Below are 16,533 nucleotides of genomic sequence, written 5' to 3'. Positions count from 1 at the left end.
AAAAAAATCAAATGTAAATATAGTTTTTGTAGGAGTTAGTGAATGTGCATATATTTGAAATGCATGAAAACTGGGGGAGATATTTAGGTGTAGACCCTGTTTTCCTTGGAATACGTCTGTGGAAATAGGGTTTATGATAAGTTACCAAAAAAATGGTATTATATGTAATATGGGAATATTGTTTCCTAAAATGTATCATATTAAAAAGTTAAAAGAAGAACTAATAAACTATCATGAGAGAGCAAAGAGAAGTGCAAGTGCCAGTGAAATTGTAGGTGATATATTTGGATTTCTAATACCTTCAGTAGGAGTAGCCTTAAATTCTCAGAAAATATGAAAGTTGTCTACTATTGTTGATAATTTTGCTACCAGTACAACTGGAGGATTTCCGGTTGCAAATGAGGAGAGAATATCGAAGAGATTGATGGCAATTCAAAATCGACTTGCCATTGATATCCTTCTCGTGAAGGAGGGTGGAGTTTGCCAATAATTGAAAGTTCAACATTGCTGTGCTTATATACATGACAGGAGTAAAAACCTGGAAGGTTACATTTAAAATATCTACAGTTTAAACAAAGACCTGAAAGATTTAAAAGCAGATGGTATTTGGGAAACCATTTGGAAAGGATTATTAAGTGCAACCAGTTGGTTAGGAAACCTAGGAAATAGATTAATGATTTATTTTTTGAGACCTGCAGTGGTAATGTCTTTGTGCACAAATCCCTAACGAAAGGGGGTTCCCCAGGGAAATTGCCTTAGTACTACTCTTTTTAATATATATTTGCTCCCCCTAGCCAATATTATCAGAGATCATGGCTTTGTTCTTTTTTCATATGTGGACAACACACAACTTCTTCATTCGTTTGATAATAACACAGAGGAAACAAAACAGCTCTTTGCAGACAAGATGCCAGCAATCTCTGACTGGATGACGAAGAATTTTCTCCAGTTGAATGCTGGTAAAACAGAAGTTATTCTGTTAGGCAAAGCACAAATCTTGTGGTCCCCCGATTGGTGGCTGCTAGAATTAGGCCATGCCCCCATGCCTACATCCAAGGCTAAAAATCTGGGTACGTACCTAGACCTCTCTTAATCTATGAAAGATCATACTACGGCTGTTTCAGGAACTTGTATTTTGAAAATCAAAATACACTACACATTTATAGGTGGAGTACATGAAAAGGATGAAATATAAAATTACACATGATAGACAGGATACATAAAATAGAGACAAGTGTAGTAGAAGCATCGTAAAAGGGTGCTTTTAAAAAATCAGATGTAGAAAACATATGTAGAATAACATTAATACATATAAATGAAGTTGCACTACTGAAACTTACGCTAATAAATTAAAGTCTGTGCTAAAATGAAGTGGCTTAGTAATATGGTGCCTATTGTTAACATGCATCATTTATAAAAATCGGTGCAAAAATATGTAAACAATTAAATATAAACTTGATATTCTACAGCATGATATTACAGATGTAATAGACTATGAAAACATTCAAACGAGATTAGAATTTTGAACTTTGCAAAAAATGTGCATTTATGAAATTAATGTGAAATTTGTGGCAGGATATTTTAACATTAGACATTTCATGTAATAATATTTGTGAAAGTTTATACATTATATATGAATTGATTTAAATTAATTAGAATTAAGTTAGAGTTAAAACCTATTTAAAAAACTATTCAAATCTTACTTAAAGGCCTTCTTTTCTAGATGCTTTTTCACTGGTATTGACCTTTCCCCTGATTGAATACAAAGGATCGCTCTTTGCCAAGATGTAATGTCACTTGTTTGTTATGTACACTACAATACCTTGACATAATGATTTTTTTTTTCAAATGTTCACACAAAATGTTCCTGTGGAAATAGAATTTTAGCTATGACCGTAAACTGAAACTTTGTATTTCATTTTTAGCAATGGCAGGCCTATGTGGACTGGCAAAGTTTTGTTTCTCATGACAAGCATGGGAAATTAGCTTGATATTTCAATAATTTAAGGTGACATCATGTGACCATAAGCCATGTGATGGTCTTTCGATGGTGGTGTGATGCTACTCCAGTAGGCCTTTACCAAAGAACTTATAAAAGAAGAAAGCCCAAAGGAAGGGCAACACACTTTCACATTGACACCATTTGATTTTACACTGACAACAAAACCTTTCCTTTTTAGATGCTTTTCCAAAGCATGCTACATTGCATTCCAGATTAGGACGCTACCCGATTTTTTAACTCCTGTTAACTTTGGACTGCCTAGTCTATGCTACAGTCAATGGCAAATGGACTGAGTTTTTATGCTGAAACATTCTTAGATCTTGTTCAAGCTTTACTTATGGATTTTCCCTTATTGGACTCTTACTGAACCCTTTCCATCCCCTTAGAAATCGAGCTGTTATTGTACAAGTTTTCCTTGTGCCTATTGTCAGCCAGACTTTAAATAATTTTGTGGCTATTTTTGATTGAAAACGCCTACTTAAATGGTTGGCATTATTATTAAAGCCTGCAACAAACACTACCAGGAAAGCCCTCACCTGGACCCTCAAGGAAAAAGGAACAGAGAAAGGCCATAAAACACCTGATGTCAAGGCTTCGAGGTTGACTGCAAGGAGGTGGGTTACACCTGGAATCAGATTGAAAGAAAACCACAGGACAGAGATGGCTGGAGAGTCCTGGTTGTAGGCCTATACCCCAGGTGGAGGGGTAGGCATAAGTAACACGGAAGCAGCATTTCCCTGCCAGGCTTCATACTTCTCTAGCTGCCGTATCCTCCTGAGCGCAGGTTCGGGCCTTGGGGAAAGTGCTGGAGCCTGAGGAGGAAGAACAAACTCCTTCATCAATTTCTTTCTGAGGGGGATCCTCCTTATATAGCCTAGCATAAACGACAACAGACCCTATTCAAGTGAGAGACTACTAAATGTGAATTGCTTTATTTTAGCTTTCTCTTGTCTGTAATTGCTTCTGCTTCAAAAACAGTTAATGGGGAAAATGAATTCCACTGATTACTTTCGGTTGTGCAGTATTTAATTGGGCCACCCATGGTGTATGCAGCCCATTCGATCTGGATTGTTTTAAAATATTCAGATGCAAAGTACACACCGGCTGGTCTTCATCTATTATGTCATTGGGGATATCCTGTGTAATGCCATTAATTAACTTATTGAGGTAATTTGTGAAATCTTTGATGATGACATATAATGCATCTATAGCATGGAATTTGTGGGAGGAACTATTGTTACACAGTTAACATGCATTTTGACGGTTTTAAAGATTTGGATTGTAACAAAAATATACCTTCAACTGCAAAATATTCAGGTAATTTTAAATATTTTATTAATTTAAGTTAATCTGTGAAGTTATTAGATAATTAAAACATCATCTTTTTCTCAGTGAATACATATGTGTATGTGTATATATATATATATATTCACTGAAAAAACCATAGGTTTCACACATGTTATAGTTAGCTGTACATTTCACTCGTAAAAAATCAATGAAATTCCACGTTATAGTTAGTGCAGGCAACTATAACTCACGCGACCGCAATCCTCTGTTGATGCTAATACTGTATCTTTAGCTATACATATATTACAAATATTTATTTTTCATAAAGACACATATGTCATCAGTGATGTAATATCTGACATCATCAGCAGAGGATTGCGGTCGCGTGAGTTATATTTGCCTGCACTAACTATAACGTGGAATTTCATTGGTTTTTTACGAGTGAAATGTACAGCTAACTATAACATGTGTGAAACCTATGGTTTTTTCAGTGAATTTGCAAGGTTTTTTAAATGCTAATTCCTAACTATAACGTGTGTGAAACCTATGGTTTTTTCAGTGAATTTGTACGGTTTTTTAAATGCTAAGTTATGTATTTATTTTTAATTTTTGCGCGCGTACGGTAAGCTTACCGTACGCGCACCCCGCGATTTTTTTTAAAAATTATTAAATTTATTTTTCATACTTTTTGGTCCTTCGTGAACCCCCTGACGAACGCTAGGGGGTCTGCAACTCTCTTCGTTGCCCCCTTTTCATGTTATCAACCTTTTTTTTTCAGTGCGACAGACAGAAAATGGCGGCCGATACTTCCTGGTTTCGACCGATTCGAATGTTTACTTTGATCTAACAACCAATCAGAATCGCGCTCGCGCACGGCACCGTACGCGTACGGTAAGCTTACCGTAAGCGCACGGTAAGCGCACAGAGCGCTGCCACAGATATATATATTGATTTAAATGCTATTTTCTCAGGAACTACTGAACAGATTTACACCAGACCTACAAAAGGCACTTCCTTGACCTGCGGACTACCTCTCTGCCAAATTACAAGTAATTCTGTTCAGCCGTTCGGGCTGTAGCTGTGTCTAAAGGTCCTATGGAAAAATGCATGGGGAAAACGCATTTTGGGACCCCCCTTTTTCTCAGCCCCCGCTTGACGAATCCCCCCGAGACTTTCAGGGTAGGAGCGTAGCGTAGCGCCCCATTAGTTTTGAAAATTTCGCGAGGATTTGTCGACCGGCGCCAAAGTTATTCCAAATAGAATGTTGCGGATTTCCTATGGAAACAGGGTCCTAACTATAACTATCTACTGGCGACCGCCAGTAGATAATATATGTGTGTTTATATATATATATATATGTGTATGTAGACATAATACTTACGCGTAAGCAGTTAACTAAAAGAAATTGTGTTTTTGAAAGTTGTATGGAGATTAAATCCTGGTGCCAGGTACTCAGACTAAGAGTTATCCAATAAATAATAAAGCAATCGTTTAGCAGGCAACAACATTAAAACTGATTATATATGCACAGGCCTGGCAGCCATGTGCTTCAATGCTTTTTGAAGCTCTCAAAATATATCCAGTTCCCCTTTATTTTACATTCCCAAAAACATTATTATAGAACCCCTCCAAGACTTGCGAGTTCGCTCTCTCTTACCATTTCCGGCCCCATTCGTCACACCTCTTCCTCCTCCCACATCTTGAAGGACACAAGGTTATGGTGTAAAAGGTCTGCAGTTTTATTGCATGTTACATAAAGCATGGATCAACATTTCACAACGTTCATGGTTGGTCATTCGCGACCCATGTTTAGCCATTATTAATTTTTTTTAGTCATAATGTCCCCCTCATTCTGTTTCTTTCTACCCGACAGCACAAATCCTGAGCAATGGTCAGCCCCGCAGGTATTCCAGAGTTTCCGGATTCTAGGCTTCTCTTGCTACCTACCATGTGGGCGGCCGTTAGACCTGCCCGGGCTGCAAGCAGATGGAGATGGCATCCTATTCGAAATACCTGAACATTACCATGCTGCATTTTTTTGTTCCTGAATCGTTCTCGTGGTTATAAAATGTAAATGTACAGCAAAACTACTTTAACAATGACCATTTGTTAAAATATTGACACGGCTTGAGAGGTTTGTTTTTTGTATGTTGTGTGCACTGAGATACACACCATACTGCTATTCATAAAACATGACCACTGGCAAGCATAAGCACACTGATTTTCACCAAGTACAACAAAAACTAGCACCAATGGAGGAGTGGTGTTGAGGAAGACTAAAGAGTGTGGCGGAGGGAAGGTATCAGAGTTCAAGGAAGAGATAAGGAGAGGTAAAAGGTTTGAGAGAGAAGCAGAGAAAGATGGAGAGAGGATCGGAGATGAGAGTTGTATGTAAAAGAAAAAAGGCAGGACTGGAAGGGGACGGAAGAGATGCACTTGAAAAACAGCAAATGTGACAAGAGTGGTGCTAGGAACTACATGCAATATAAACAAGAAGAATTTGGAGCATCCCGACCTTGGGAGGATGACAGGCTGAGTACGCCGTTTTCAGCAATAAATTGGTTTTAGGGTTTTGTGGGCCCTAAGGTGGTAGTTCCTTCCTCTTTAGGAGCTTGTATGTGCCCTAAAGCTGCAGGCTTGCAGTAGGCATGAGATATTTATGAAATGGGAGTCTCACACTATGACCCATGCATGCTTGGCACCCGAATGCCCCAACCTCCTTCGATGTGACTTAGGTTTATCTCAAATTACTCTGGCACTATTAAAATGGCAGAGGATGTGGTGTTAACAGCTAGAGCGGCTGACCTTGAAGCTGGGTAACCGGGTTCGAGCCTCAACAACCTAAGATTAACAAATCACATCATCTCTACGTGCCTAAAAAAAATTAATATGTGTCCGTCTGTAATGCAACTAGTGTTCCTGTAAAGTGCTGAAATACCTTCGGGTCAAGAGCTCAAAACACAAACAGGAAGTTACAAAACAATCCGAGTAGTGCACATACCAAAACATATGGCCCAAATAGAAAAGATCCATGTACCAGGGGCAGTCTGCAGGGCAGGTAGAAAACAGCCACAAGGCCGAGCAAATGTTCTCTATTCACCAAGGAATTTGTAAAGGTAGACCAAGCAGCCAAAGTAAAGCGGTGAGCGTGTGGTGGGTGTGTTCAAACTCCACAGAGGGATTCCAGCATGCCGCGCAGAGCAGTGCATGCGCGCTGCTTCTAGGCTCGACCTAAAAAGTAGATCAGTAATTTGGAGTGAAATGTCTGAAAAGTATTGACCCAGCATGAAACGTAGTTCCAATAGGCTAATAGGCAGAGGCCAGTCTGTAGTTGACATGCAATCATGAAACTCTTCACACAGTTAGTGCAACTGGGTTGTTGGCACTGCATTGGTCTACAAAAACAGTTGAGTTCCTTACAAACATCCAAAGGAAATAACTAAGCACCTTGTGTGACTTGAATTGCAAGGTAGCTTATTCACAAGAACAAACCCAGTTAGGTCACCGCTCTAACTTCAGCTGACTCCAACTGCCAATCTTTTGCTCCCATCCTTCGCCTGCGTGGATACCAATAGAATCTGTAAGGCCATATACAACAAAAATTCAATATTGTCTGGAGCGCCGATTAGCAGGAACCGCACACACTTCAAAATGGTCAGTGACGCCTCCAGAGGGCACTACAGTTCACCATCTTTGCAGTGAACTGAAGACTTTTGAATCAGAGTCACTACTTTGAATTAATTTTATCCTTCACTCAAAGCTCCCGGTTAGACTGATCAGAGGTCAAAGTGCATGTAAAAAAAAAAAAGTAAAGGAGCTGCGATGCTGTGCACAATGGGGGCGGGGTCAAAGGCTTGGCTAAAAAATAATATATGCTGTAACTTTTTTTTTAGCATTTCCTTAGGTATGTACATATAAAATAACAGCTGAAATATAAAATATATGCAAGTCATGTTAGTAAGTGGGAAATGCACTATTGTACTCTATGAAACCTCTATTAGTTAATACACTGCAGAGGCCTGTGTATGTAACCAACCAGCCATGAAATTGAATCCTGGCGGAAGCTGTGGAGAAAGATTAGGGGCTAACACAGGCCACTGCTCAGCTGGTAACTCCTTTCCAATGCCACTCAAAAAGAATAAATCTGTGCCATCAGGAAGCATCAAGCGAGTATATTAATAGAAGCCAATATTTGCTTCTGAGCTCCCTATACATTTGCGGATTGACCCGTTGAGCCCGTACATTCCATTCAATGAAGCAGGCACCCTGGGAAAAAGCTGGTTTCGCTGTCTACCCGCCTTCTGTTTCACAGTCCAGGAGACTCCCTGCCTTACTAACACTGCAGCTGTAGCAGTTGAGCTCTCGGAAATAACCATCTCGGGCCGGTCATCTTTTCACAGAAAGTAGGGAAATTGTTCATAAATTTAAAAAGTATGGGCATGTCATGACCCTCCGATCCCGCCTACTTCAACCACTGTTTATCAAACAGGGGCTTGCAGGAGGAATCCAATAGACAAAAGGGTTGTATGTTTTTCCTCTCAGAATATCATTTGGTATAAACATTCAATGTATTCCAAGTTGGAAAAATTGACGAAAGAATAGGACGAGTCTGTGAAGAACATTGGTCGATATTGTTTTTTCTGAGACCTTCGATTCCTTAGTTCAATGTTCTGTGTAAAAAACTATTTCAGCCACCCTAAATTGCTGGGACAAAATTTGAAAGGTGTCAGCTTCCAAGCTTGGGTGCCTCTCCCCAGTTATGAGGGAAGAAAGAAAAGATCTTATTGGAACTCTGGGTCATCGGACAATCATGAACAACCTCAGTACACCAAGGCTAAGTCTAAATCCAACCGTTTCCATCTCACTACAGTGGTCAATAACTGATTGAACAGGACAGTCATTTCACAAGAATATTTAGGTCAGGACTTGCCCCCTGCAGCTCTCATTTATTAAGAGGGCAATTTGTTTCATGCACAAGGCTATGATCTTCACTATGCTGTCAAATTATGTTCGTTAAAACATTGCAGGCTCTTTGAGCTGGTTTAATTGTGCGTTTTAAGCAACAATGTTGGGAAGATGACTCCCTCCTTCACTTGTTGCCACCAACTACTTGATCTTCAATGCCTTGCAAATGTTTTAATTAATCCCTAGTGGATTACTCTTTCCTCCCTGTGATAGCTGTCTGCTTATGTGTATGTGGCATTTTATTTGCACAAACCCAGTCAAAAGTCAGGCGAGCGTTGTAGATATACATCTTAGTGTGGAAATGTGGATTTTCCTGGTCAGTTATGTCCCCTATCTTGGACCCCAACGGTTCTATATGCATGTTACAAGTACATGTATGTTCCCTCCAGTTCCAGTTTCTAAGACGCAAACATATGTGTGTCTACCGTCGACATGTTCTCTGTCAGATCCGCCATCAATGGGCTGGATATTCGATTCCTAAGTATGAAAGGCCACCGACTTTATATGGCTAAGTTACTCCATTTTTACAGTTCAGGCAAGTAGGCCCGATTCTGTCCTCAAAGCCTTTCCCTGCTCTCTGTCTCTGACAGCTTCAGCTTGAGCTCGCATCTGTATCCATGAACTTTGTCCTACTCCCTGTGCAGCTAACGGTGCCTGCCTCGGCCAGTTTTCGCCTGCCTGCCAAGAAGCTGTATTTCACCTTCGAATTATCTATTTTGCTCCTCAGCCGATGCATTCCTGTCTAGTAGTTTAAGTAAACATTCTTCCAGCTACCAAGCAAAGGACTCAGCCTTTCCGTCCTCCTGCAAGTGATTCATAGCCCTGTTGCCATGGAAAGTTTTCTGCCTCTCGCATCTCATATAGACACTTAGGCGTTTGTGCACGCACACAGTCAGTATAGACTAGATTCTGTCCGAGAGTCCTTCCTTGTGGATAACATAGTTCTCTAAACATAGGATGTTAGATATGATTTGGGATTAGGTTGACTTGACCCCCCAGACTTCTTGTCTCCACATGTAGAGCTAAATGTCAAGTCCCCTTCACCCCCTAGTTGCACGTCAATCACACGTCATACTGCTGCGCACGCATCTATGTTAAGTATTATCGTATAGATCCACCTATGTAAGATAACCAGAGCCAATCATGTTTCTTTTTTTCCTTATTACGCCTAGTTTCGATTACGTACCTGTTATGTCACTTTTCTTATCAAATGTTACGCCTTCTACATTCGTTTCATTGTAATGTAATTATTATAAAAATGCATGTCTGTCAATAAAGTATTGTACTTCACTTCCTGAACCCTCGTGGTGACGGAACCTGAAGGCCGCGACTCGAGTCGGCCATTTTTGATGGAATAAAGCCCATTTAGAAAACCTCTTATACCACGGATTCTGCCTCTTGTTATTTTGAGCTATTTTACTTTATTTAAAGATTCCGTATGAAATTCAGTCCGGTAAAAAAGATTTTATTTACCACATAATGGCGCCCGAATAGGGACACTTTCTCATCTCACGCGCCGGCGGTGCGTTGCAGGCCCGGTCTCCTGCCACAGCTGGACGGACCATAAACGCGTACCAGCAGGATTTCCTGTAGCTCCCTCCGGTCAAGCGGGGGCGACTGAGGCTGCGATCAACCCAGACGAGGCGGTGAGAAGTGCGAAGTATCCCAACCAGAGCCTAGCTGAGAGAGCAAGATCCGAGGTATACAGAGGCCCACCAGGTTTCTCGAAATCCCGATGTCCAGAGGGTCCGCTGTCCGCAGTCATCGAGTCCTGTCCATTCTCTGAGGCCTTCCGTTTCAAGGAGCTACTCGGTGAGTACCATCGCCGGGGAGGCGTGTTGACGCGCACATAGGTTGTGCCGGTCAAGACGGATTTGGGTACACAAATCCGGTCTGCACTGTTTAGCAGTGTATATGTACTGTTTAGCAGTATATCAAGTATTCCGAAGTATGCAGTTATTGTCAAGAATTCAGCGTGGTGATTAGTTAGGCAGACTGTCATCATTGTCGGTCATTGTTAAATGTTTAATGTTTAATGTTTTTCAGAAATGTCTTGCATATTGTGGTATGAATGATTGTTCATTGTACACTGTTCATTATTGGGGTTTTTTCCGTATTAAGTAAGTTCAAGAGTAAGTATCAGATCAGTTGTCAATATGCCGCTCTTCTCGAAGTTAAGACAGATTACTACCAGAAAAGGGGTGCTTGAAGAAGCAGTTCCTATTCCTCCTAGGGACACTCCAGGGCATTTTATGTACCATAAGCATGGCTTAGATGCCATATTGTTTCTTGATCTATGGGTAGATTATACCAAGGAATTGCCGGAAAGTCAAAGGTGGCCCGTAGCGGGAACCTGGGATGCAGAATGCATCCTGAAAGTGGAGGAAGAGTTATGGAAAAGAAAGGTCAGACAATCACAGAAAGACGCTGTTGAGTTATGGCGTAAAGAATCTCATAGACGAACAGAAAAAGCACGTAGACGAGAAGAGAGGAGTAAAGAAAGTTCAAATAAAGTTCAGGAAAATCTATTAATTAAGGAAGGTATCCGAGTGAAATCAGAACAAGTAAATAGACAAAGAAATGCCCTTATGAATGGTATGTATCCCCTTCTAGCCGAAGGACTACCTAAGGCTACTCCAGAGATGCCAAAAGACTTGCCACCCCCATTATTTCCAATTAAGGTACATCCAAAGGGGCATCCCAGAACCGCAGAAGATGTTTTTCTTTCCTCATATCTAGACGACGCAGCTCCCGAGTATGCTAACGCCGCACCACATAGACCGTCTGGTGTAGGTGTTCAACGTCGGGATCAGGTATCTGTCCCCGTGCAACAGCAAGTCCCGACACAAGCTTCGGCAAGCACATCTGTTTCCGCATCTGTCTCCACAGTCGACTCTACAGAGGTATCAACACCCATAGTTGCTGTGTCACGTTCAACGAACCCATTCACACCCGACGCCCCAGATGGGGCCACGGGAGGTGCTAGCATTACCTTTACACCACCTAGAATAAATAAACTTGTCTTTCAAGAGTCAGCACATTCACGTACACCTAAATTCGTAAGTGAACGTACGCTTAAGGAACTCCTTGTAAATTGTAGATATGACCCGGTAGTTGGTAAAGAGGACGAAATGGTCCTGGCATCATTACGTATCAGGCGAGCCGCAGAGTATTTAGCAAGGTTACCAGGAATGACTACGCATCTAGATAACATATATCATTTTGTTCAAACAGGACGAGATCCAGGATGTATTAACAGAGCTATGGAATTCCAGAAAGTAGAGATACAGGGGGAACTGTTACGTTTCCTCATAAACTGTGTGATCAGAAATCAAGACCGTCCGGGGGTAGACCCGAATGCAATGCTTATTCTTACAAGATGGAGTCAGAATATATCAGAAGGGAGACACGATAAGCAAAATTGTATAATAGCCATGTGCCGAAAAATCCGTAAAGAAATAGAGCGTATTCATGAAGAGAGATTGGGAACAGACGAGTTCGAGCAAGATGAAGTGTCCGAATCAGGGAATTCCGCAAGACAGTCAGAGACCATAGCCTATGTAGGCAGAGGAGGATCCTGTGATAATGCTAGATGTTTTTCTGATCCCATACACTCAGTATGCCCAAATAATAGCAGAACGTATCCGACGCCTATTATAAATCTGAAGTCTCCTGAACATTCGTTTCAAGCCGCAGATAAAATACTACGAGAACGAAGGGGTTACCACCTCCTCGATTCCATGGATGAGCAAGAATTAGCCAGATCAGCTGTTCACTGGATTGAAAGTCCTGAAAAATATGGTGATGAGACCGTAGCACACACGTTTTTTAATCTCAGTATAGATGAACAACGTTTAGCTGGAATCTATATGATTCAGCAACTCCTCATATTATATAAGAGCCAACATGCTGACCCTGGTCCTTTACCTGATATATTAACGGAACTACTCACGAACAGATGGAGAGGTTCTAGTAACAAGCTAATTAAAGAGATATTAGTGTCACGTAAGCAGTATGTCCTTTTTGTAAGTCCGGATTCTCTCTCGCTGCCCCGCAGAGAAAGAGCGCCGTACTATATGGATAGACAAAATCCCCTACGAGAAGTGCACCCAATAAAAGGCGAGGACAATGAGTTTCACCGTGTATTTGTTTACACACCCATATCAAAAATGGAATTATTAGAAATGAAAAAAGTAGTACCTAGTCATGACAAAGACCCAGCGGGTTTCCACCGAGAAATTAAAGACATGTTACTGATGGGAGAGTATACCTTTCCTGATATTATGACGATATTAAAGGTGCTTTTGCCTGCTGGCATTTATGAAAAACTGAAAGAAAAAGAGTGGGAAGTGGGTGACCAAAAGATAGACTGGACAGCATTAGCAGAGGAAGAAAGGGGCCGAACTGCAGGTTCAGGGCTCGGGGATAAAGTTAAACTGTTACCAGGTTTACTAGTACAGGTACTGCCACGTTTATTAACTACAAAAAAGGAAGATTGGGGTGCAATCACAGCCTGCAAACAAAAGCAAGATGAAGACACAAGCGATTATTATGCTCGATTTGAAAAATGTTTTGGTATAAATAGTGGTATAAAAGCAAGTAGTGACTCATATCCACATTTATTTGTGACAAAATTAGTGGAAAATGCATTGCCTCCAGTAAAGAATAGAATATTGAAATTCGAGAGTACCTGGCAAAGTAACACTCCGTCGCAAATGCTACAAATGTTACAGTATCATCACAATAGAATTAGGGATGAACAAGAACACGAGCATAGACGCATGAAGGATACAAAAATGAAAATGCTAGTTTCTCAGACAGTACCAGCAGATGGTCACAAAAAGGGTGTGACACATTCTGGTGATTCTGCAGTTCCTGTAAAAGGAACCTGCAATTACTGTAAACAACTAGGCCATTATGTACACGATTGTCCAGTCCTGAAACGTAATATAGCTACAGGTATTGCAAAGGAGAGACCACGATTAGTTAGACAAGATCAGAATGAACAAGGAGCTATGCAGCATGGACAGTCCATGCCAGTTCAACAGCAATCCATGCCAGCCTCACAGCAACCCATACAGTTTGTGCCAGCTGCACCACCGTTGCCTGCTACTGCCACACAAACCACAACACGACAAATGTATCAGACTGCACAGTATGAATACCCTGAGTATCAGCGTTACGCATGAACCAGCCTAGAGAGGGAAGTTGACTTACCGCTTATCGAGATTCCTGTAGATCAAGAAGGACCTTATGTACATAGTGAATTATTAGGTCAAGATAGAAAATTCTTACTCGATACAGGGGCAAGTCGAACAACCATAAAACGTAGTGAAGTTCCAGGGGCACCCCTCTCAGGCTCTCAAAATGTTTCCCTTGGTTTTTCAGGAAAACCTATTGTTAATGAAGTATCACAGCCTCTACCACTTACGATAGGACCTTTGACACGAACTACAGATTTATTGCTTACTAAATCATGCCCAGAAAATCTGTTAGGAATTAAAACTCTGAAAGCACTAGGAGCCATAATATGTTGTTCTCCGGAAGGAGTAAAGTTGTTTTTACGTGATTTTAAAGGTCACTATGTGTCTAGAGACATGGATCCCCGACTACAGACTTTACCAGTACATCTATGGGCACAAGGCCCTACGGATGTTGGCTGCATGAACATTACACCCTATCGAGTCACACTGAAAGCAGGAGTGGTACTACCACGAATGCGACAATACAAGTTACCGCATGATGCTGTAGTGGCTTTGCTGAAAATCATTGATGAGCTGATTGCCCAGGGAGTAGTTGTAGAAACAGACTCCAATGTATGTAATTCACCGATAATTCCGATTCTTAAACGAACTGATCCTACTGCCCCACCAGTGTACCGATTGGTTATTGATTTGCGTGAACTAAACAAGTGCATTGTACCACAATTCCCTGTGGTCCCTGATATATCATCATTGTTGACAGCAATTGATTCCGAAGCGACATTCTTTACTGTAATCGATCTCAAGAATGCCTTTTTCAGCGTCCCAATAGATCCGGAAAGCCAATACTTGTTCGGATTCAGTTTAAATGGGCGCAGCTTTAAATTCTCACGCGCTCCCCAAGGATTCACAGAAAGCCCCAGCATCTACAGCCAAGCACTGAAACGAGAACTTGACAGTATCCACATGCCAGTCAATACTGCACTGCTTCAATATGTCGATGATCTGCTGATCACAGCGAGAAGCGAGCCAGAATGTGAAAAAGCTTCTCTGACAGTTTTACATTTCCTAGCCGACAAGGGGCACAAGGCGTCTCCTTCTAAGCTGCAATTCTGTGTCCAGCGAGTTATTTATCTTGGTCACTCGCTGTCCAAGGAGGGAAGGCAGCTTACACCAGATCGCATCCAGTTAATTGCTAACATGTCAATACCCCAGACACAAAAGGAGGTGCGGGCTTTCATAGGCCTCACTTCATATTGTAGGCAGTGGATCCCTCAGTATGCATTCCTAGCAAAACCACTCATTCAGTTAACCACACAGGAGGCAGCCACATCGACTGTTCTCCCTTGGACTCAGGAACATACACAAGCTTTTGAAAGCCTAAAGGAAGCTTTATGTCAAGCACCTGTTTTAGCAACACCATGTTATAGCAAACATTTTACACTCTTTGTTACAGAACGCGAAGGTACTGCCTTGTCAGTACTCACTCAGGATCAAGCAGGATCACGCAAGCCATGTGCTTATTTTTCCAGTACATTAGATCCCGTAGCTCAGGCTTTGCCTGCATGCCTGAAATCAGTGGCAGCGACAGCTTTAGCAATCAGACAAAGCGATGCCATAGTATTAGGACACCCATTGACAGTACAAGTACCACATGCAGTAGAGGTTCTTGTGAACCGAACACAAACACAACACTTGACCATAGCAAGATTTACCGGTTATGAACTGACATTGTTTCAACCACACATAGAGATCCGACGGTGTAATACATTGAATCCTGCTACACTATTACCTGTAATTGGAACAGACCCACTAGCTCATGATTGTGTTGAAATCATTGAAATAAAGACGAAACCTAGACAAGACTTGACAGACGTTCCATTGTTAGATCCAGACCTGACGTTGTACGTAGATGGATCGTGCATGAGAACAAGTACGGGAGATTTAGTGGCCGCGTATGCAGTCACAACAGACACTGAAGTTATTGAGACAAATTGTATAGATACTTTGTCAGCCCAAGCAGCAGAACTTATTGCTCTAACACAAGCCTGTATTCAAGCCACAAATAAGAAAGTTAATGTATACACTGACTCACGTTATGCATTCGGAGTTGTACACGACTTCGGCGTGCTGTGGCGAGAGAGAGGTTATTTAACCTCCCATGGTGCCCACATTCAGCACGGACCCCTCATTCATGCCTTGTTAGACGCAATACATCTACCCACTGCTATATCGATTATGAAATGTAAAGCACACACGAAGGTTACTGATACCATTTCTCAAGGCAATGATTTAGCTGACAGAACAGCTAAACAGACTGCTCAGAATCGCACATTAGACATGATAAAGCCAATAGTTCAGACACCAACACAGTGTATGACAATTAAGGATCCCGCACTTGACGTAATTGACATACAGACACATGCCACAGCAGAAGAAATAAAGAAGTGGACTGAACTAGGAGGGATCCAGACAGATCAAGGATGGATGACGAAGGAGAAATCTGTATGGTTTCTCCCTGATTCCATGGTTCAAGCCATTATAGCTACAGTTCACAGTCCAGCACATTTAGGAGAGAAGGCTATGCTAGACAGCATTCAGCACATTTGGTTCAACAAACATTTACGAGCAGCAGCTAAACAAAAAGTTTGTACCTGTATGATATGTTGTCAGTTTAATCCAGGAAAGAGTGTTCCCGTAGAGCAGGGTGGATTTCAGCCTCCTGACCATCCTTTTGAAGTCCTCCAGATGGATTATATTCAGATGGAACGTTGTCGAGGATTCAAATATGTTCTCGTAGTTGTTTGCGCTCTCTCCCGTTGGACAGAGGCGTACCCCGTATCAGATTACACTGCCCCGACTACTGCCAAGCAGCTAGTTCGAGAATTCTTCCCACGGTACGGTTTACCACGTGTTGTATATTCAGATAACGGCCAGCCTTTCTCATCCGAATTAATGAAACATGTCTCGCTTTTGTTGGGATATCAGTGGAAATTCCACTGTGTCCGACACCCTGAGGCAGCAGGTCTCGTAGAAAGACATAACCAGACACTGAAAATCAGACTGTCCAAAATATGC

Source organism: Triturus cristatus, chromosome 3_2 (genome assembly GCF_964204655.1).
Source record: "Triturus cristatus chromosome 3_2, aTriCri1.1, whole genome shotgun sequence".
Classification (NCBI taxonomy): Eukaryota; Metazoa; Chordata; class Amphibia; order Caudata; family Salamandridae; genus Triturus; species Triturus cristatus.
The sequence above is the reverse complement of the archived record's forward strand: the minus strand, read 5'-3'. Positions refer to the sequence as shown.